The 21,281-nt window shown below is 45.9% G+C and overlaps 1 non-coding gene across 1 annotated transcript; it reads left to right on the forward strand.

Moving 5' to 3' along the window:
- Nucleotides 1-12,796: 12,796 nt before the first annotated feature.
- LOC143357550 (5S ribosomal RNA) lies at nucleotides 12,797-12,915 on the forward strand. The gene has a single exon (XR_013082828.1). It is a non-coding gene; the product is annotated as a 5S ribosomal RNA (ribosomal RNA).
- Nucleotides 12,916-21,281: the final 8,366 nt, after the last annotated feature.

The following is a 21,281-nucleotide window of genomic DNA, read 5'->3' on the forward strand; positions in this document are numbered from 1 at the left end:
CAGATCTAAACTAAAACATCTCGAATGAGATAAAAAGAATAATTCCACAAATTCAACAGTTCTATCGACCAAAATTTCTCTCGTGAAAGGTTCGCCGCATTTTCACACGATCTCCTCGAGCAACCTGTCACAAGTAGATCGATCGCGGTCATCCCCGAGGCTGAAATCGGAAGCTCGATTCTGGCTGGGCCGGTTCATCATGGTCGAGGAGGGTGATCATCGAAGAAACGACGCTTGACGGCAAGCGTGTTGTCCTCGGAGCATTTGGTTTGTAAACGTCGATCTCTCGACGCGTTTCCTGCACCCCCTTTTGCCACCACCCCCCACCCCGGAGTGTTTGTCGTTGTTGCGACAACGGCGTCACGTGTCGATTCGCATTATTACTATTTGTCGAAGAGCGTCGGCCGTCGACGGAGCAACGGAACGGGGTGGGGCCCCCCGACCCTACGTGGGAAAGGCCAACACAAACAGAATAAAATGGAGATAGATAAAGTGGCGCTAGAGATCTCGCAGGGAGAGGAGTCCAGCACCCCTCCGGCAGCCGCGTCTCGTCTCCTGTCGCCGCTTAATCCGGGATTGACTCGTGTCACTTATTAATATTTTATGCAAACACCACGATTTACGGCCACGCGGACGCATTACGGGACACTCTTTGCTTGCGAGCGACCGATAACCGTGGCCGCGACAACGGCTTTATCTCCTCCATCCATCGTGACGGATCGCATTACGTCTTGATTCCCCGAGGCTCGAATCCTTCTCCCTCTCTCTCCCTCTCTCTCTGTCTCTCTCTCTCTCTCTCGCTCTCTTGTTCTCGCTGTTTATCTCCACGGATTCATCCCCTGGCGATTATTGGATGAAGTCGTATACGGAGAGCGCGATATCATCTGCGACTGGATGCACCGATGCACCGAGATCGCTCTGTCACGGGTGAGATGAATTTTTGCTACGTGCAATCCTTGTTTCGTTCGATCTGTAGGTTTTAAACTGATTCCCGATTTTTTTAATTAGGAGAATCGCGAACGATTTCTGTTTTGGTCGTCTGTTCGGATTTTATGCGCTTATTGCTAAAAAGGACGAGTGATCAAGAGAACTGAATTTGTGACAAAATTGCGTGGATGCAATTTAAAAAGAACGATTGAAGTTTTTCCCGGAAATACAATGTTTTTAACCTGCTAAAATTATTAAAGAAATTATGAAATATCTGGCTCCTGTCTCTTGCGATTGAAGCAGAAAAATTGTATTTTGTATAAAAGTGTCCAGTCTAGTGATAACGTTAGAATTTGAGTCCCAAGAGAAGTGATCCCTAAGAGTCTGTACACATTACAATCCAGATATCAGTGAGATTTTTGTTTTAATTGAGCGCCGATTTGATGCAATTTAATTTGTGAAATACAAGCAGCGTTATCTGAACAGAACATTTGGTTTCCTTCAGGCCCGGTGTGTATTCCAGTGTAATTACTGTTGTTGCTTGAAAGTTATTCAGGAGCGTAAATTACGCACGCGATTTCTTGGATTTGAAACCTGTTCTGCCGGTGGTGAGGGAATTAAATATAAGAAGTATAACTTCGGTGTGACGCGGGGATAATAAAATAACTTTAATTGGATTAAATAAAATCAGATCCGAAGGAGTTAGCATGGAAACAAGTTAACGTCGCAGTTTTATGGCTTGCTAGGGGAAGATATTGCGCCGGGAAAAATAGATGGCAGCACTGTAGCTTTTCTGCGATCGTGTCGTTTCAAATGTTATTTTAATTCAAGAATTTTATACAAATGTATCTACCAACGATAACAATAATATACGATACATTGATGTTGATATTTTCAGTAATATCATAAACTTTTAATAATTTGCATCGGTCCGAAAGGCTGAGTAACACTGGGAGAGGAAAATCGATAGCCAAAGAATGAAATCCGAATTAAATACGTTCGTATTTAAATTAAACCGTATGCCACATTCGAAACTCAGCATGCGAATATTCATATCCCTCCAGTGATACTGATCACGAGATCGCAGACATACGTTGCATTCATATCGAAGTACACACGGTCGGATTCAATATCATTTTTACCGGAATGTCGATACATTAAAATCATTGACAGGAGAAATCTACTTCTGTTCGGCCCCAATCTTTGCAAATCACATCAGCTTCTACATAAAAATCCACAGCGTATTCGTCACACGATTCGGCTCTTGCAATTAACTATTTTCTAATAAAATTCTTGACCTATTATAAAATCGTTACACATTTCTACACATAATATTACACTTTTAGCAGCGAAAACCGCAACACATTTCTCTGCACCCTGTCCCCAGCATACCCGACAAAAGCAAATCTGGCTGGCAGCAAACAAAACCTCTGTGATCCGAACCGAAAGTCGCTATCTGAAATCAGATCGGGAGTCTTAGGCGCATCAATTCCTGGCAGCACCGGTTGGTCCAGATATAGGAGCGGTCCGTGGTCCTTCGGTTTGACATAAAGGTGGTTGGTGGTAGCATCGGGACAGGAGGAAACGCGATCGTATGGCTGCTCTGCGGATCGAGGGCCGCGCGCGCGGTCTCCCCATCGCTCAGCCAATGAATACGAATAGGCTTCGAGATACGATCTCTCCGGGGATAGCCGGCTCTGGAGGGGTTAAATTAAATGATTTGCATAAGTAGGTGGGTGTCGACACCGGCAAACATTGACAAACGCGTGTGCAGCAGCCACTTTGTCTCCCCTTCTTCCGTGCGGTCTCTGTCTCTCGTCCCTGTGTTGTCTCTTGCTCACTCTCTCTCTCGTATCTAGCGTGAAACCGAGCGAGTCAGCGGGGAGAGGGGAGGGGGAGGATAAAAAGGGAAGTTATTCGAAAGAATATATTATTACGGATAATGGAAACAGCGGGTTCGACGTGAACCGGTCGCGAGATAAGAGGAGCGCGCCACGAGTCGACACGTGTCGAGCGGGCTGCGGGTCACTGATACAGCCGTTCGCAATTACGGTACACACGTCGGGCGAAAGCGAGCCAATCGGGCCCGATAATCTTCGACGGGGCTCCCGGCGAATTAGCTGGCTCCTTAATTACACCCCGCCTCAAGGCTGCACAATGCAAATCGATCCGAGAACCGGCCGCGTTAACGCCGCCGAGTTTTCTGGGGAAACCGGGCCCCCACGGTCTTAAACGCTTCATCCCCGGCCAATTGGAAATTAATTTTTTTTTTGTTCACCATAGCCCCACCTTCTTCTCGCCCGTATTTATTTTCGCGAGTCGCAGAGATTTCGTCGCGTTAGTTCCTTTTAATGGCATCGAGAGACTGGATATTTATGAAGGCGATCCGGGCGATTTTCTTTTCGACGATCGAGCGATCCGTGGAGACGGCGTGTCCCAATTGACGATACAATTATGATTGTAGTTTGCTTTTTGGAAGGGGCTGTTTCGGGTATCGTCGAAAGGCATTAGCGGGCCCGGGATCGTTATGCAAATTTCGAGAACCCAAGGCGAGAGAGAAACATTTTATTTCCTGCGGGTGTGGGTCCGGCGAAAAGGCTTCGTTAAATTTCAATTAAATTTACATTTCGTACATCGTTGCAGATTTTTATGGACTCGCGTACGGCTGTGCCGTATAGCTAGGAATCGATCGTGTGTTTCGCAAAATTATTATTACCAGTCACCCTCCGATTTTAGGGAAAACGATTTAAACGAAAATTCGATTCAGTTTTAGACTGCGGATCTTTATGGGAAATAAAAAATATTTGCATTGATTGCAAGACACAGGAGTGAAATAAAAGTATCTTTCTTCTTTTAATTATTATTAAGCTACAACCAATACGCTGGTGCTCTTAAAGCTTTTTAGTATGTCCACTGCTTTAAATTGTGCTTACACATTTTTGTCATAAATGCATAAAATCCTATATATCAATAAACGCACCAGTGGCGGAGGTTATCTAACAATATCCTACAGAGGCACTCGCATAAATTTAGTAATTTGTAAATTTAGAAATCTCAGAAATAGTTGCAGAAAACATCCTCCCGTAGACTCCAAAATAGAAAATGAATTTTCACCTGACAAGCGTGCGAGCGTCGAGGCCCAAATAAAATTTGGTACGAATGCGCATAAAGGACCGCTAATCCGCAGGGAGCTTTTCCGCGACGTACCCCATCGAGCGAGCCATTTCCAATGAAACAGCGTTTCAATGACTACGCGAAAACGCAATTCGCCCTCGCTAAGTGCAACCTTGCGAGCGCTCGCTCGACCGGGATCGAGCGCGAAGCGTTTCAGAATGGCTTCAGAAACGTAAGAAATAATCGAGCGAAATTTCACAGAGGTCCGAGCCGTGAAATATTGAAAACGGTGATGGTGTTCGTAGACAAAGTGATCGCGGGGCAGGAACGATGTATGTACGTACGTTTCGGATGGAAATCCGCGTGCACGTCGCGCGGATTACGGCGGCGGGAATAATGAAAAACTGTACGGTGCTTTAATAGAATTTATTACGCGCGTCAGTCTGCATTAATGCATACCGAGCAGACACGATGATTGCCAGCGCGGGACAATGCAATTCCGCCGGTGGACAGGGGACGGGAGTCGGCGTTTAGATTTGACATTCGTCGGCCCGGCATTGCACCCACCTCACCGACTCTCTCTCTCTCTCTCTCTCTCTCTCTCTCTCTCTCTCTCTCGGCGCTTCACGCGCGTCGCGATGCGACACGTTTTAACGGTTTTCAACCGGCAAGTGGACAACCTGTGTCGAAAAGCAATTCCGATGATCGATCAAGATTGATGTCGCGGCGCCAAGTGCGCTTTCCATTCGGATATTGTTAAAGCGAGTCGATCATTTGTACTTAACTGACGCCTCGAACGAGCCTGTTCGCCGAACGATCACGATCGACAACCGTGAAAGATCGAATTTGCCGATGATTTTATCGGTTTGTTTCGAATTGATGCTCGTTGGTTGCTTGACGTCGTGAGCTCACGATATTCGAGTATTTAACAGCAGACCAGGTTCTTTTGATATTAACCCTTGCCGGACCAATGCCGCCATATAAGCGGCGTGGCACTTTTACTTGCTGGGTCCGATGACGGCAAAAATAAAATAAAATATAAATATTTTCCTTTCTGTACTTGAGTCCACAGTTTTCCTTCGTATGAAAAACAGCTTGGACCTGGTGGGAAGTAAACTTGAAATACTTCCGGACCGATAAGGGTTAATCAGTTGGCTTCTATACTGTATCAAGGGTAGATGAAATGTTTCAAATGCTCCTGAAGTATTAGGCACGGATCAGGTGTCATTTATCTAAGTGAATACTCGTGAGATAAAGCTGACTTTTCTATTGACCCTTATCACTTCCACCTCTCCTGAACCCTCTTGCACGTGGTGTCCATCTTCTTTCGCATCGTCCCCCCTGCAATCTCGAATAGTGTCAGAAATGCTTAAAAATTTCCCAGCGTTAAAAACAATTCCACGCCACACAACCATTCCCCTTCGAAAACCCGGAAAATTGAATCAGCCGAGTAGCTTCGCATCGATCGAATCTCGTTGATCGCGCGGGCAACGAAGCCGATCGGTTCGATTACGCGCGGTCGGATCGGCAGTCGGGGCGATTACGATTCAGCGCGGGCTGCGTTGGCGCGCGCAGAAGGGGTTAGAGGGGAAACAGGTATAGGATCGTCGGTGTCGGCAGCCCGTTTCGCCGCGGCTCGCTCGTGAACATCGCGGAATGACGTATCGGTCGCGCGGTCGTTTCGGCCGTTTTAACGGCCGCCGGGGAACGAGTGTCGTCAGCCACGCCGAAAGCCGTGTACACGCGCGAGAAGAGAAACAGCCCGGCCAGCGGCGATCGAGAGCCGGGAATCGCTGCATGCGTCACCGGTATCGATTGTTTCGATTCGAATCGACCTGGAACGAGTAGGAGGGGTTGGTGGAGAGGGGTAGATCGGTCCGGGGGACACACGGCTGAATTAGTAGCACTGTTAATGCAGTAATCGAGTGTTTCATCGTTCGATGATTCGACCGGGAATACCGTCGAGGGGGTGAGACCCCGGGGGTGGGGGAGACTGGTAAACCCGCGGGATGATGAGAGGGCGCGCAGGTGTGTGTACCCAGCATGTGATACAACGTGTTGTCATTCGGCCAAACGTGTATATTGATGCCGCGCGGGGAAATTTTTGTCGTCGGCCGTCGTGTAATTGGCCCGCCGCCGATGGAAATTTTGTCCTTCGCGCTTATTGCATCGCTCGTCGTCCTCCCTTCCAACCCCCTCGACCCACCCTCCCACGCCGACGAGCTCGCTTCGAACCAGCGGAAAACGCTCCGCGGATGATGTAAAATGTTAATGCCGGTGTTATTATTTAGTCGCTCGGGGCTGGAACGTTGCAACGCGTGATTGTAATATAAATCGGAGGCGCCGTCGGTGGAGGCCGGGGGCCAGCGGGGGTGGGGACCCGACGGATATTAAAATTTCATAGCGCGACGCTTTGCGGAACGGAAAAAGCGGACAGGTTTTCGCAGCTGGAACACAGAATCCGCCGCGGAATTACTCGTCCGGAGAACAATGATTTGTTTTAATACGCGTACGCGCCGAACAACAGGCTTCGGGACTGCGAAATAGTATGTGTAGAATAATTTACTCAGCGTTACGGTTTCAGTGATTCTAGTCCCGGGGAAAAATTGTGAAAACAATGGCTGCAATGTTAGGTATGAATTATTAGTATTCCGTGTCAAATGCGTTGAAAACTACTGAAAATGGTTAGCCTTGAGTCTCGGAAAGTTAAATTAAACGTGGAGGACATAAAATAACCAGAAACTAAATTTGTATTTTCGAAACAATCTTCATTCAATAGTGTCCAATTTTTCGTACATGATTTTAAGATTGCACTCAAGAGGAGTCTTACAAAGCGTTTCCAAATTTGCAAGGTATAGACTACAGTCTCTAAACACATATTTTCTACAACCTCCCCGTTTCTCTTTAACAATGAGTAAAACTTTGATCGATGATTTTATGCATTCATAGCAAAAATGAGTAGGCGAAATTGAGGACAAAACACATCAAGAATGTCTAATTTAAGGATGGTTAAATTGCACTCCATAGAATCGTTAAAGAAAGGAGATTCTGTAGCCGTTCAGAATTGATGCGGAAAATTATGGTTTCGCGCGCAGGTCCGCAGTACAGTGATCGATCGCGGATCCTCCGGAGGTCCGTGGAATCTTGTGTTCCAAGGATCGCAGTCGTCTGGCCGTGAATCATTTCGGTCGGTGCGTGCCAGCTTGCGAATAAAACGCGTGAACGCGGGCCCGTGTGCTCGCGTACAGTGTACGCGACGTGTTCCCGCCGTTTGTCGCCGGGAGCGACGTTCATTCGTTTTTCCGAGGCAAATGAAAAAGCCGGCGATGCATAGCTGCACCGTGCACCGTGCACCGAGCCGCGGACTGTGCAACGGCTAGGGGTTCACGCTCTCCCGCCCCCTCACGACCCCCGTTTGTCAAAACTCTTTATTGCCGTTCTCCGGACGCTGTATTCAAAGCGAGTCGAACACACAGCGCGGCCGGGAAAACGGGCCGCTTCAGTTTTATATACAACGCGGCTGGTTTCGGTTTTATTATTACCCCTTTACCCCCGCTCGACCCCCCACCCCCACCCCTTGAACCGCCTGCAAAAATACAGGGTGCTTTGCGAACTGCGCGAGATTCGCAGGTGCACGCGCATCTTCCATCAACGGGATTCTTTAAGGGGGCGGAAACGATTATGCTCATTTCTCGCATTTATCTTGCAACGGCTTGACAAGGACTTTTTACAATTTTCCTACAATCGCACGACCGTGTAGAGTACTCGTAAAATTAATCTTGATCCGCAGAAATTTTTTTTTTCGAAAGTTATGTAGATGTGTGTAAAACATTCTTTTATGTATGTATATTTATTTAGATAGAATTCACAAACATTGTTAGAGAAATCATTTTCCTTGCGAAAGATGACTCAAAACTGATTAATTCGAATACGAAGTCCGAAATGAAACATTTAGTTCGCAGTTAAAAAGATTCGCTTATCTACCGAACATTTAATTAGGAAATGCGATACTTTAATTATAGCCTCGCTTCCGCTTAATTTTCAAACTGGAATTTATTTTACATACAGTCCTTGATCTTGTAGCAACGCAGAGCTCTTAAATTTCCATAAAAAGAAGAGAGCGATCACGAAAGCGATAAAAATGCAATTTGCTGGAGACGAACACCTCGAGTAATTTACAATAGTTTATTTTCATTACAGTCGCGAGAAGGCGAACTCGAAGGTAATAACATATATTACCGTAGCACTCGCAATAATTTGATAATTACAGCTTTGATAATTGGCGATAATTGCCCAGCCTTTATTGGAATTGCTGTCACTTGAGACGCGACCATCGCAGAGGAAAAGTTAAATGCACATTAAATGCGATTTTATAGCGTGTTTTGTCCAATTCAGGTCATGCTCGATGCTCTAAAAATTAATCTTTACGGCAAGAAATAAAAGACACTCAATTAGAGTCTACGAAGCTCCGATATACGAGAGATAGACAACTAATTGCTCTGACAAATGTAAGCGAGTTTATATTCATAAAATTACATATTCTTCGTGTAATCATTACAATTATCTGAAAAATGAAAACGGAAATTATCTCTCGTTCTACCTAATATCGGATGTCGAAATTACCTCGCAGCCCCTGTAATGTATTTAAACTCGATTTAAAATTAAAATTTATTACTCGCTTCGTAGATCGTCTGCAAAATGGAGTAAATCTATAGAAAACAATGGGGATTATTTTCGAGATTCCAATCTATTTTGTAAACGGACGCCGAGCCTACGAAGACCGAGGGTGTCTTCGTCAGAGTGATCAGTTATGATCAGCCCAACTATGAAATTCGAAGAAGTCAAGGCATTTTGACTTTTGGCCAGGATTTCGGTACTCTTTGGTACAGTGCGACGTTCCCGTTCCGACAGGCGGAATCCGCTCGCACGCGGACGATTTAACGACCCCGTGGTTTATGCGCGCATAAAAATCAGCCGAGGGGGAAACGAGTGCTCGATGCGTGCCACGGGGGGTAAGTAAAACGTTAAGTGGCGCTAACGAACGGAACGCGCGAATAACGGGCGAAGCTCGGCCAAGCTCTCGGCAGTCGGCGTCGCTGCTTCCACGGTTCGAGGAGGAAGCTTTAAACTTAAATTGCAAGCCCGGCGAATCTTCCTTTACGTACCCCCCGGGCTGTTACACGATAAGCGCGTGGCAGTTCGGCCGCGGATCCGGCGGCGAACTTTCCGAGTTTTGTCGTTTCGCGGATCCTTTAACATTTTCGGCGATCTGACGGAAACTTCCAGCTGAATCGTCGCGGTTTTTCCCCGAGAAATTTCAAAGTTCAGTCGATGCTGTGTGCCATAAATGAACGTTCTCCTTCCATCGGCACGCCCTCTACACGGTGTCGCGAAAATATACACCCCCTAAAACATTAAGGGATGATTCTGCGAAATCGAAACTAAACACGACAATGGTATTCCAATGGCTTTCAGATTGCAAACGATTATTATGTAACTCGGGTACAGTTTCGTCACGGTATATGTGTATCGATGCATGTAGAAAAAAATTAAGAAAAATTGTTTGTACGATTTTGATTCCAGGAAGTTATAACAGTTTAACGATGATAGTGTCCTGTGCATTTATGGACGGGGGTGTATTTGACTTTTCGGCACGGGGAAACGCGAAGGGCTGGAATCAGAAGCTTCCTCGAAATTTCGGTTTCGATTCCGAAACGAATCAATCAGACTTAGGGCGCAAAAACGTGTAAGGGGGCTTTTCATAGGTGGCCGGCGAACACGTCTCACGTAGGCCACGCATTATTTATGAGATTACCGGAGATTATGGGCAACGTGATTCTGCTGCCGAGTGGCTCGCTCCCAAGAGCGATTACTATGCCGCACGCGGTAATGAAAGCGCGTACCCATTGTATTAGCCGTCGCTTATTGTCAGCAATGAATAAACATCACACGCGAGTCTTTTTCAATCCGCAAGAAGCTTATAACGTGGAATTACTTAACACTTTAATATCCGTGTAGGTGATAATTTTATTTCATTTATCGTATAATGGACGTTTTGGACATAATCTGGCATTGATCTTTTACAAAGATAGCTCCGAATAATTTATAACTCATATTAGGAACGCTCTCAATATCGTGAGATCGGAAAAAATTAATGCCCATGGAAATATGGAATGCCATCTAATTTAGAAATTGCAAAATTTCAATATTTCTTCTATTTATATAGAATCTATGATTAATTAAAAACACCTCCTCGTATTCGCTTGGGAAGGAAATCCGACACTCGGTTTTCATCATCTGGAGGAACGTCGAATCGGACAATATTGACGCTCGGAGCATGGATGTTAAGGTAACACACGTCAACAATGGTCTACATGGTAAGAGGCGTCACGGCCGGTGACTCGATCGTCGCCAGGCTATTTCCCCGTTTTTCCCTTTCTTCCCTTTCGTAGGACAGCAGTCGGAGTTCTTGTCCGGAATCCTTTCAATATATACATACGAGAAAAAGGGTCTTGGGGGATGAAAAACGGCGAAGCAGGGTGGCAGAGAGGAAGGCGACCACTCAGCCGACGAAGTTATACGGCTGTCCGAGTGGCGAGGACAAAGGGACCATTTTATTATCGGGTGCCGACGAGGCTTGCCTCGCCTTGCCTCGCCTTGCCTCGCCTCGGCGAAATTCGGCCGAAACCGACGCGCTGCAATAATATTTTCCCGTGTCCCGTCCGTTATGTTCGCGCGCTAATTTATGTCGCGCTGCACTTAACGGTTCCCCGTTGGCTATCTTAACTGTCAGCTTCCTGCTTTCGGGAATACAACAAGATCGGCGCCGCTCGGCGCCTCTCCTCTCGTGTCGCTTTATCATCGAATTATGCGGCCCCCGTATCTCATTTTTCGGGCCAGGCCAACGCGATGGAGACATTAAAGGCAGGTGATGCGACACGTTCGCTTCTCCCCGTGTATTTTTAACTCTCGATTAAGCTCTCGGTCCTCGGGCTTGCAACGGTGGACCGGTCGACGCCGACTTTCGGCGGAAACGTTCTTATCTGGTACAACGAAACCGCGATTCGGAACCCCGATACGCGAATGCTGGGTCCTTCTGACCCGTCCCTTCAAAATTCTCACCTGACCGCACCGGAGAACAATTCTTTTTAACATTTACCTAACAATATTTTCAGCAATTGTACCGTACCAAAAGGAAACATTTTTCTTTTACATTCTGATCTGCAACGAAATTGGATGACGTTACTGTAAGTGAATTGTTACAATTTAAATTGCTGATGAAAAATCCGCTAAAGTGTCTTCAACCATGCGTTTTTAAAAATTATGACATAATCGCTAGTACTAAGACTGGAGCCACCGCATCCGTCAAAATGACGGATTTAAAATTCTTTATCTTACAAATATTGATGTTGAGATTTTATTCCACTTGCTTTCTTCCAAATCCGAAATTATTGCGGTTTTATGTGCTCGCACGATCACAGATCAATTTATGTTTGAGGCATAGAAATATGCATTGAAACCATAAAGTGCAGCACCGAATATCACAGAAAAATTTTGCTTATCGACGTCAGAGTTAAACAAATGTTCTGGGTCGATCTGCTATGCGTTCGAGGCTTTTTTCCCGACTGTTTCATAACATTTTGTAAAATTGTTGTATATTTTCAGCCTGCGCGTTACGCGTGGACAGTGAATACGGGGCGAGTCGAACAATAAGCGAGTTGACAGAACGAACGCGCGTTTATCCGCGACGAAAACGCCACGGGGGTGCGGCAGGAGGGGCGGTAGGTGGAAAAATGAAAATTTACCACGGCTCGTAACCGACCGCTGTAGAAACGAAATTCCGCACAACCGTCGAGCGTGTTGAACACAGTCGGTATTACGGCCGTTTTATTCCGCTAATGCCCCGTGCTCTGTCCGTCTACTCGCGCTTTTATTCATGAACACGCGAGGAGATATGCCCGCCGCGCCGCGCCGTGCCCGCCGCTCGCTGAAATCTCTTGTCCGCCTGGCAACGAGCAGCGTTCGCGTTAACGAGTGGCCAACTGAAAATAATTTCCAGTCGATAATCTTGTGTCGCGACGACTAGGCTACAACCTGCGATCGTCTTGCTGTTCCCCAAAAATTCTTCTAACTTTCAATTAATCATTCCTTAAGGGCCCGGGATAGTCACGTGACTTTTTAATTAATAATTTCCATTCACAGCCTTCAGACACAGACTTAAGATCCGTCTTGGCCTTGATCCGACGGGTCTTAATAAGTCTGTGACTAAACCTGTCACATTTTTTGCTTTGTATTATCGATATTATGAATTTTGACGCCAGAAACGTGCTTCAAGTTTTTCGCTGTATTTCGCTGAGAATCATGACAAAATACAACTCAATTTGTAGCTGGAGATATTTTCATTCAGAGTTCAGAAAACTCATCCAATGGCATAAAAATGCTTGCATTCCACGACATGCACATCGTCAAATTTTGGCCTACTTCTAACAATTATATTACCCAATATCTGCATTATCTCGGCAGCTCCTAACCAGCGCGCAGTAGATTGAACCTTCCTCTTTCGAATGAGCCCTTTACCAGCGACAAAATATTCTTCTGTAAGGACGAAAAGTTGATGCACGTAAAACCATTTTTCGCCTATTTTTGTCGGTAACGTGGTCACTCTACCTTATCGCGAATCTACGAAGACCGGGCCCATAATGAAGCGAAATGGAATCTTAAGTGGATTATTATTCAGTTTTTAACATGTACTAATGTCAACGACCATATCTCACTGAAAAAACCGATTCTCGTCCGATCATCGAAGTTAAACAGTGTTGAGCGTGGTTAGTACTTGGATGGGTGACCGCCTGGGAATACCGCGTGTTGTTGGCACACTTTTTTTTTATTTTTCATTCATTCTTATCTTTTAAAACGGTAGATGCCATTGCATAGTTCTTTTCATCTCGTTTTCAAAAATTAAAAAATAGCACAGATTTTGACCAGGCTTTTGTCGCTGCTCGCCGTGGCATCGTTTGGGAGGAAAGAATCGAGGGGGTTGCAGGGGGGTGTATTCGTGGGGCGTGAGTCGCGTACACACCGCAGCACCCTAATGCCGGCTGCTTACGAGTTGATTTATTTATCGGAGTGGCAATACCACGACGAATCCACCCTAAGAGCACGCCAGATTACCGGGGAGCCGGTGTGTATCTTTCTCGCGGGCCTCTATGGACGCATAATAGACACGCGTGATAGAGGAGAGAACGACTCCTTGTGTCCCGTCGAGGAGAATCGACGCCGTGGTGTGCCGGGCCCATAATGCACCCCGAGAAGTGACGAATGCGCAAGCATCGCCGTGTCCCGGCGAGGGTGAAGCATTCTGTTAATATTTGCTTATGCGAGCGCGACACGTATACTTTCCTTGTTGGCGGACGGTTAGTTGCTGGCCCATCGCCTGTTATTCTCAGTTTCGGGACGGTTATGAATTCTTTCGGGGTTCCCGATGATGTCTAGAATAATCTGCCAGTGTTGCTTCTGTTGTATACGTACTGTCTTCTGTACAACTTTGGCGGTTGTATTGAGCTTGCAGCGCAGAGTTGTCCAATCAGATTTTCATACTTACATTTCTTCACAATTCTCTTTAAAATTTTGAAATATCTATACGTATGAAATCGAAAAAATATTCGTCAGCTATTTCATTGAAAAACAAAATGTTACTGACCGGTAGTCTGCATCTTCATGCAAAATAAAAATTGTGCAGGTCGTTTGTAAAGAATGGAAGTTAAATAAAAGTCTATTTTCTCTGGTTCGTTGGAAGCAGCTCGGTTCGGTGAGAATTCGCAGCTCTTTATCCATCAAAAAAATGGCGAAAGACTAACGAAAACGGTGCGGGGACGCGCAAAAGTGGACAGAGGCGAGTCGGCGCGATCCCCGGGGGTGCTGGGGTGGGTGCGCACAATGGGCATGAAATCCGAAAAAGGGGGAGGCTGCAGATAATTGGCCGGAGCGTTTGCAGAGCGTCAAATCGCGAGGTCAATCCGCTCGCACGGCAATCTCACCCTCCTCGATCCCGCTGCAACCCCTCCGGCCGCTGCCACCCCCACGATGCGAACACGCGGGGATGAAAATCGAGGTCGAATGCCGGGAAATATGGACGGCTACTCGGTCATTCGCGATCCTCCGAGTGTACACGTGCTATTTTCTGTTGCTGGAAATCCCTTTTCTTCTTGGTTCATCCCTGGCAATTTCTATTCTTTTACTTGTAAGATCAGTCTGGAGGATAGTTGGCGAAGAGAGATGTTCGAAGAACCCTAGGTCGGGAAATTTAATAATTTCATAGTCTCTTAGTTATCAAGGTTGATCTTTTTATTAGACCTCATACAACTATCCAATAAATTAGCTATTAGAATATTCTTATTATTCTGCATAAAAATCTACTTAGCACTCGAATGGTGACTGTAAGGCGCCACTAAAAATTGCTGTATCATTACTCAAAATATTTATCACGTTATTAAATTGGTTTGTATTCAGTAAATTACTAAACATTTCAGTATTGTACGAGTAAATTGCACCATTTTCGTATGTGTACAATAAAAAAGATATATAGAAGGGAAATATTCTAGGTCGGAAGAAATGTTTCGTTTCGGAGTTAAAATAGCTTCGAGTGCAAAGGGTTAGTAATCACTCAAATATTCTCATCGGCAATCTCATTGACGATTTCGGAATGGAACAGATTCTTCCGGGGGGAGTACAATGTTCGGTATCGGGAAAGAATGGAAAAAGCGAGGGCAGGATATTCTCGGTCGAAAGATTTGTTACACACGGCAAAGAAAGGTTCGGCGACGGTTCAAGCAGAATAATCCCCGTCACCGGGCGTCTAGCGTCGTCGACAAGGGTGGAAAAACTGGATAACCCCGGTGGAAGCTGCTCGGCTAAGATGATGAATCTAGCGCGGAAGCACTTATGACATACGACTCGGAAAAGCTTGGTAGGGTGACTCGTCGCACCCTGCAGCTTTGTTTTCCGCATCACTGGTGCCGCCCCTGCTCGGATTACCCGGGGTGATCAGCTATGAAATTAACTCGCTCGCCGTCTCTCCAACCCCCTTCTGCCACCCCGTCCGCCCCTGGCTCGGCGAATTTTACATTCTTCGGGCCGATTAATCGGGCGACCTTGCTCGGAATTAAGATCGCGACCTCCCCGGTGAACTTCAATTAAAGAAAGAGACGTTACTGTAGGGGGTTCAGCCTGGAATTGGCGAACCGATGCTTCGTTTGGATTTAAAGATAAAGGGCGGATTCGAAATTGCCCGCTTCGACTTGTGTCCAATCAGCAGTTTACAATGAAGTATTTACCTTAAGCGTATGCTTTCGAGGGATTATTAGGTCTGCTGCGAAATCTGCCGAGCAGAATTTGATGCATTTCTAAAATTTAAAGAAATCCAAATTTAAAAATGTCCATTTTGCATAAAAATCCGCAGTCTAATGAGCACATGTCAGTGGAGTCGCTATTAAAAATCGATAGCAAACCCGTTTACAACGCTGGAGAATCGCAGGAACACCGAGCCTCGGGTTCCCTCGGCCGTCCGCGTCTCGTATAAAATATTTCCAGCGTGCGCAAGTGGCAACGGATTAACGGTACAGCTAATTGAGCGACAAGAGGACACAATGGCGGCGCGATTCGTGCCCGTTGACGCGTGAGAAGAGGCTGGACCGTGTTTATTCAGATCGTTCCGCAAAATCGGCCGGATCGCAGCAGCTGCCCTTTCCCCGCCGCGTATTATGCGAACGCCATCTGCATCTTTTTTCGTGCGGAACGCATGAATGCGGAATCGAAGCGTCCGCGAGGGTCGCGCGGGGAGGTCGCTACTAGCCTACGTGACACCGGCATCAAAAAGTTTTCACGATGGCGGCCGGGGGCTCAGGTGCGGAACACGCGAGGAGAATGTCGTTTCCCCGAGATCGTCGCGCAATTTGGCGAACTTCTTCGGAATCTCTTCCCCGCGCTCTCACCTGACCCTAGCAGCCGCTCCACGGCCAATCCTGGACGAACTTTTCCAAGCTGGATACGCTGGAAAGCCAATTTTGCGGTCCCCGGGAAGCTGAAAACTTTCGAACCGCCATTTTTTGAGGATCTACCCGGATCCCCGGAATTGATCTGCGCTAGGAACCTGGAAATAATAAAGAGCACCCGGCGGGATCTTCCTCGGATCGGCGACCCTCAAAGCGGGCTAAGGATGCCGAGAAATGTTCTGCTAAAATATGGGGATAACGACGCGATATAATATCCTTCATTGCTGCCCCGGAAGTTCAAACATCCTGGACGTTCCATTTGTTTCACGGTTTGCCAAACGATTCTTTCAGAACAGTCGCGATTTGCTGAACGATTCTTTCAGAAGAGTCGCGATTTACTGGGTTCACGAGGATTAGGGGAACTGTTGCAATTTCGAAATTGGAATATAATCTGAAAATAATGCAACACCTTCGAATTGAATGTAGACCCTCCCATTTTAATACTGTAATCAAACGTACAGATGCCATCTGAAGTAATCCTACGGGAAAAAATGGTAAAAGTGCTAGGATATTACTAAAAAAATGATCCAAACGCATCTCCAGATCCATTTTAATACTGAAGCTCAAGCAGACATCGAGCAAACGTACGAACTCACGAAGAAGATTTTTCTTCTCGCTTAGGGGAGCCTGTTCCCTTTATCAACGCCATTCTAGGACGTAGCAGCGCGTCGATTACGGTCTCGAAGCACACGCAGGCTGCACACCTCGTTCCCCGTCCCTAAATAACATAGTCAGAGCGTTAGGTGCGCGCGTAGGCTTGCGTAAGCGGAGTTTTTGCGCGACGCGGCCGTAGAACCGGGGGAGATAGGTTACTTACGACGCAGGTAAGTAGCGATGTAAGTGGTTGTAGACAACCGGGGCCCGGCGTCATAAGCAGCAGCCGCTGCCTAATGAAACTACAAATCTCGCCGCCCTTTAGGCACCACCTGTTCTCAGCGCGGCGAACACATCCGCTCCCGCAACAACGCGCTTGCATGTGACACGCTGCTTATGAGCGTCGGGGATTATTTCTCGGGCTGTTCCGCACCCCGACAACGCACCCACGTCTTCGCGAACGGCTTCGTTCGCGACAACCCGCGACCAATTGGTCGGCGGAGCCGAAATTTCGTTGCACGGGCCGGTGTCGTCGACGCGCGAGCACGAAATTCCCCCGGGAATTTGTTCAGCTTTGCTCGTACCCTGCGTGGAAGTTCTATGACAGTACCCTCCGGTGGATATTTTATGTTTAGATAGTTTATTTACATTTTGTGAAACATTGGAATATTACTTTTCGAAACCCAGGTTACGGTTCTTGTTCGTTCAAGAACTCGGATTCTAGCTGTGAGAAGGTATGACCAGTTTCGGTTTCGGAATAATGCGATCCCACATAATCATATATAATCCGATATTTCATGTTTAGATGGTTTATTTAAATTTTGTGAAACATTGGAAATATTGCTTTTCGAGATCTAGGTTACGGTTCTTGTTCGTTCAAGAACTCGGATTCTAGCTGTGAGAAGGTATGACCAGTTTCGGTTTCGGAATAATGCGATTCCTCATAATCATATATAATCCGATATTTCATATTTAGATGGTTCATTTAAATTTTGTGAAACATTGGAAATATATTGCTTTTCGAGACCCAGGTTACGGTTCTTGTTCGTTCAAGAACTCCGCGTTAGCTGTGAGAAGGTATGACCAGTTTCGGTTACGGAATAATGCGATCCCGCGTAATCATATATAATCCGATATTTCATATTTAGATGGTTTATTTAAATTTTGTGATACATTGGAAATATTGCTCTTCAGGACCCAGGTTACGGTTCTTGTTCGTTCAAGAACTCCGCGTTAGCTGTGAGAAGGTATGACCAGTTTCGGTTTCGGAATAATGCGATTCCTCATAATCATATATAATCCGATATTTCATATTTAGATGGTTTATGTAAATTTTGTGAAACATTGGAAATATTGCTTTTCGAGACCCAGGTCACGGTTCTTGTTCGTTCAAGAACTCGGATTCTAGCTGTGAGAAGGTATGACCAGTTTCGGTTTCGGAATAATGCGATTCCTCATAATCATATATAATCCGATATTTCATATTTAGATGGTTCACTTAAATTTTGTGAAACATTGGAAATATTGCTCTTCGAGACCCAGGTTACGGTTCTTGTTCGTTCAAGAACTCCGCGTTAGCTGTGAGAAGGTATGACCAGTTTCGGTTACGGAATAATGCGATCCCGCGTAATCATATATAATCCGATATTTCATATTTAGATGGTTTATTTAAATTTTGTGATACATTGGAAATATTGCTCTTCAGGACCCAGGTTACGGTTCTTGTTCGTTCAAGAACTCCGCGTTAGCTGTGAGAAGGTATGACCAGTTTCGGTTTCGGAATAATGCGATCCCTCATAATCATATATAATCCGATATTTCATATTTAGATGGTTCATTTAAATTTTGTGAAACATTGGAAATATTGCTTTTCGAGACCCAGGTTACGGTTCTTGTTCGTTCAAGAACTCCGCGTTAGCTGTGAGAAGGTATGACCAGTTTCGGTTACGGAATAATGCGATCCCGCATAATCATATATAATCCGATATTTCATATTTAGATGGTTTATTTAAATTTTGTGAAACATTGGAAATATTGTTCTTCAAGACCCAGGTCACGGTTCTTGTACGTTCAAGAACTCCGCGTTAGCTGTGAGAAGGTATGACCAGTTTCGGTTACGGAATAATGCGATCCCTCATAATCATATATAATCCGATATTTCATATTTAGATGGTTTATTTAAATTTTGTGAAACATTGGAAATATTGCTTTTCGAGACCCAGGTTACGGTACTTGTTCGTTCAAGAACTCCGCGTTAGCTGTGAGAAGGTATGACCAGTTTCGGTTTCGGAATAATGCGATCCCGCGTAATCATATATAATCCGATATTTCATATTTAGATGGTTCATTTAAATTTTGTGAAACATTGGAAATATTGCTTTTCGAGACCCAGGTTACGGTTCTTGTTCGTTCAAGAACTCCGCGTTAGCTGTGAGAAGGTATGACCAGTTTCGGTTACGGAATAATGCGATCCCGCGTAATCATATATAATCCGATATTTCATATTTAGATGGTTTATTTAAATTTTGTGATACATTGGAAATATTGCTCTTCAGGACCCAGGTTACGGTTCTTGTTCGTTCAAGAACTCCGCGTTAGCTGTGAGAAGGTATGACCAGTTTCGGTTTCGGAATAATGCGATTCCTCATAATCATATATAATCCGATATTTCATATTTAGATGGTTTATGTAAATTTTGTGAAACATTGGAAATATTGCTTTTCGAGACCCAGGTCACGGTTCTTGTTCGTTCAAGAACTCGGATTCTAGCTGTGAGAAGGTATGACCAGTTTCGGTTTCGGAATAATGCGATTCCTCATAATCATATATAATCCGATATTTCATATTTAGATGGTTCATTTAAATTTTGTGAAACATTGGAAATATTGCTTTTCGAGACCCAGGTTACGGTTCTTGTTCGTTCAAGAACTCCGCGTTAGCTGTGAGAAGGTATGACCAGTTTCGGTTTCGGAATAATGCGATCCCTCATAATCATATATAATCCGATATTTCATATTTAGATGGTTTATGTAAATTTTGTGAAACATTGGAAATATTGCTTTTCGAGACCCAGGTTACGGTTCTTGTTCGTTCAAGAACTCCGCGTTAGATGTGAGAAGGTATGACCAGTTTCGGTTACGGAATAATGCGATCCCTCATAATCATATATAATCCGATATTTCATATTTAGATGGTTTATTTAAATTTTGTGAAACATTGGAAATATTGCTTTTCGAGACCCAGGTTACGGTACTTGTTCGTTCAAGAACTCCGCGTTAGCTGTGAGAAGGTATGACCAGTTTCGGTTTCGGAATAATGCGATCCCGCGACGTCGAAGAGGCTGAAGAAGAGCAGAATGAAGAAGGGACCGGGGGAGCTGGACGTATCCCTCGGCGGATCTCCGGGGATACGGGAAAGGGTCCCGTCATCCCGGGGCCTCCTCGATCATCCCGTACGTCGGCTGTATAAATATCTCCTTCCTGCCTATAAAAGATACCCGTAATTACGATGCCTTCGGCCAGAAACACGTCCGACACTTCTCCCCGGTCTCGTCGAGTCAATCAGTCCCGTTAAAATAGGGGGTGGGTTGGGGAGGGGTGCGCGACGAGCCCCGGGGGTTGCTTTTCGCCGATCCCGAGAGCGTTTCGAGTGTCCCGGTTGCGTCACAAGGTCGGATCCGCGGATCAGACACCGAGGCACGTTCCCCCCCGTGAAAGAGGACGAGCAGGGGGGGAAAAGGAGAACCCGCGCGTAGAAAGGAATCGAAGGAATAACGATCCCTGCGAACGGTTTGAAAGGACCGTGACGCGGTCGGAGCCGTTGTAACGCGCGTGTCCTTCGGGTCCCGACGCTGGGACACACGGATTAACGGCGTGACGATGTTCCTCGCTTGGAGATCTGAGTTGTTGCGGACGCCGTCGGGCTCCCGTCGAATCGAATGGGCATTATCTCGATGACGTGGACCATTCGGCTCTGCGCGAGCACCACCATTCGGCTCTGTAAATATTGATTTTGAAGAGCCCCGGAGGAGCCTCTGATTTTGTTGGATACCAGCCGAGTCTTTCGGAGACTCTGCGGCGAATCTGGACTCGAGTGCTCCTTGTCGATTTATTTAGTTTTTTGCCAAGTGTTGCTGTAAGATTGTCGATTTTCTGTCGACCAAGTTGTGCTTTTGTTTCGTCAACAGGCCGCGGATTGTTTGATCTCGAGAATCCTGGAACTTCGAACGATCTCAGGTCGATAGATAACGAAATCTCGATTTTTTGAAACACGTCGCGGATAAACAGTTTCAAGCTGCACGGTCGTCGCAGACTTGAATACCATTGTTCAAGGGTTAGGCCCGAGTTAGGTCAGCACGGATCCCGTGTCCCATTGTGATCAGACGTGTAGCAATCGCCTGTTCGACCGTCAGAATCCTTGTGGCGCCTCGTTACGCTGCTCGATCGATTCATCCTCGCGGAGTAGCGACGTATTGTGCGTTTAAGCAAACAAGTCGAGAAACATTCTCGCCGTCGAATTCCGTTGAATGGCTGCTTAATTTACCGGACAGGGCCGGCATCGTGGTGTCCGTAGGCCCTGGGTGTATTCAAGCCATCA

This window comes from Halictus rubicundus, chromosome 9, assembly GCF_050948215.1.
Source record: "Halictus rubicundus isolate RS-2024b chromosome 9, iyHalRubi1_principal, whole genome shotgun sequence".
Classification (NCBI taxonomy): Eukaryota; Metazoa; Arthropoda; class Insecta; order Hymenoptera; family Halictidae; genus Halictus; species Halictus rubicundus.